The following is a 3,143-nucleotide window of genomic DNA, read 5'->3' on the forward strand; positions in this document are numbered from 1 at the left end:
TGACTTAAGAAAGAATTGTTTCTGGATATTGACAGGTCTATGATGATTGATAGCCCACCATAGACTTGGACAATTAAGCCAGGGTTTTTTTTTCTGTAGAAGCTAAACTTTGTAGTTCACAACTTAATTAACCCAATATTGTTACAAAGGAATGTGTATTGAAGTAGCACCAATTGTAGAAATAGCAAGGCATTTGAAGTACTGGTGAGATACTGTACATACCTTCATACATTTGAAAGGGGAAATTCTTTATCTAGACATTATTCGTTAACTGAGACATAGAACTGTACTACAGTATTAGCATTTCAAATGCCTTTACAGTACAGTAATTCATTAGCCCTTTTTCTATAGTATATTTGAAGAAGTAGAGTAATTAGTAGCTATTCTGAAATCTACGTATGTTATATATATAAAGTTGCATAGACTAGTAATGCACTGAATACAGTATTGGTGATTAGTGTCCTTGTAGTTATAAAATTTTAATTGTTGGGGAGGGGAAATTTAAAGCTAGAATTCACGTTGCAGAAGAAATTTAACCATTTTAAAAGAAAAATTTCCTGTCATAATATAATTTGTATGATAATGTATTATTGTCATGAACCCCAAAAATTAACCCATTTTTTATCTCTGAACTTTATATTTTATCATGTTTAGATTTTTGCAGTTAATTTTTACATCTGAATGTGTTCGACAGTAAACCTAATCATTTTTTTTTTTACTTGTGATGCCCAAACCACGAATGTAGCTATTGCACTTTTAATACTCAAATGACACATTTGGGGCATTAATAATATTACAGGAATGTATGAATAGACTTAACAAGTTAAATGTATAGATACTTAAGGGCTCACTTAGTTTATTTAGTCTTAAACAGAGAAATATAAGGGTAAATTGGATTTGATAATGTAAGCTGGAAAGCAGCATGCAATCACCAATGGGAATGATTAAAAAATGGAAAACAGAAATGACCTGTAGGTTTCAGGTAATTCTCATAACCTGAAGAAGCCTGTGAAGAGTGAGATTATGGAAATTCCTTTATACATAAATGGCATATATATATATATATATATATATATATATATATATATATATATATATATATATATATATATATATATATATGTATATATATATATATATATATATATATACATATATATATAATATGTATATATATATATATATATATATATATATATATATATGCTGCTCTCTTTGCATCAATTCCATCCCCTGAATGTAGATCTGGGATTGCTAAATCCCTTAATAGAGGTCTAGCTAAAATTAGTGCATGGTGCAAATTATGGGGTATGAAGTTGAATACAGTACTAACAAAACTCAAAGTATGTTTGTAAGTAGGTCAAGGACAGGGGCTCCTCAACATCCGAATCTCAGTATTGATAATGTTTCTTTAACTTTGTATGACTTTTAAAATTTTAGGTGTGATTCTCGACAGAAAATTTACTTTTGAGAAACACATTAGGTCTGTGTCTTCTTCAATTGCACAAAAAATTGGCTTATTGAGAAAGTCTTTCAAGATTTTCGGTGATCAATCTATTCTGAAAAAGTGTTTTAATTCTTTCATTCTACCTTGTTTTGAGTATTGTTCTCCTGTCTGGTCTTCAGCTGCTGATTCTCATCTTAATTTGTTGGACAGAAACTTACGGTCTATTAAATTTCATATTCCTGATCTAGATATTAATCTTTGGCACCTTCGTTCAATTAGTTCATTATGCATGTTGCATAAGATTTTTCATAATTCTGACCATTCTTTACATTCAGATCTTCCTGCAAATTCCATCCTGTTCGTAATACTAGGCAGGCAGTTAATTCTAATAGCCAGGCCTTCTCCATCAAGAGGCTCAATACTACAGTATTCTAGAAGTTTTATTCCAGCTGTGACCAAGTTGTGGAATAATCTTCCTAATCGGGTAGTTGAATCAGTAGAACTTCAAAAGTTCAAAGTTGCAGCAAATGTTTTTATGTTGAACAGGCTGACATAAGTTTTTATAGTTTATATATGACATATCTGTTTTGACGTTATTACTGTTTGTAGAATGATTTATTGTTAATTTGTTCTCATCATTTATTCATTTCCTTATTTCCTTCCCCACTGGGCTATTTTTAGCATCTTGCTTTTCCAACTAGGGTTGTAGCTTGGCTAGTAATAATAATATAATATATATACAGTATAATATATATATATATATATATATATATATATATGTATGTATGTATATATTTATATATATGGGCCTATTCCAACAATCTTAGGCCCTTTGGTGAGAGTAAAGCCTGTCCAGGTGTGTTGAGGGCCATTGCGATGTTCCCATAAAACTGCGGGACAACTCGGAGAATCGGTCCTTGTGAACTGCTCTCACCGTCCTCTCTGTGCGTGAGTGAGAGAAAAACGCGATGTCCTTCGTTGTATTACGGGAGAAGTATTTTCCCTTACTCGGCTGTTAATCGGTCCTGATGTACTTCATGCCGTCGAGAATGTCGTCTGCAGCGAATGGACATTGGAACAGAGTCTGTATTCTACCTCATCAGAGGCAAGTTAAACATAGGTCATTGGAGACCTTTTTAAAATGAGGGTTAGCGCTAAAGAAAGGCGCATACTTACTACAGTATAGGGGGATAGTATAGGTGGGGGAGGGGAGGGGGGATTAGGATTGTAAGGATTGGAGGGAATAGTGTTGAATTGAAGTACAGTGGTAGGTGAAAAGATTGGGGCAGACCCAATTGCTCTTTGTTGTTAGGTTTTTGCTGTGACATCATGTCTTGTGGATTTCCAGGTGAGTTTTCTTGCCAGCCTCCAAGGGACTTGTGTATTCATATTTACTCCTTTTTTGGGGCTTGTTTGTTTATTAATGTCTGTCTACCTTTGTTGTTTTGGTTTATTTTAATACTCCGGATTTAGTTCATCCTGAGCTTTTTAAGGAGCTATCCTTTTCCACCAGGAATGCTCGTTTTGTATGTCTGTTATTTCCTCTCTTGTTGTTGAAAGTTCTGGGTAAATGTTTTTTAATCTTTCCAAGGCTTGTGTGGCTCTTCTGTGGTATCTGACGTTTACTGGTTCGAGAGTGTTTCGGCGTCAATGACCTTAGATGTCAGGATGCCAGAAAACTTTCAATCAATCAATC

This window comes from Palaemon carinicauda, chromosome 19 (genome assembly GCF_036898095.1).
Source record: "Palaemon carinicauda isolate YSFRI2023 chromosome 19, ASM3689809v2, whole genome shotgun sequence".
Taxonomy (NCBI): domain Eukaryota; kingdom Metazoa; phylum Arthropoda; class Malacostraca; order Decapoda; family Palaemonidae; genus Palaemon; species Palaemon carinicauda.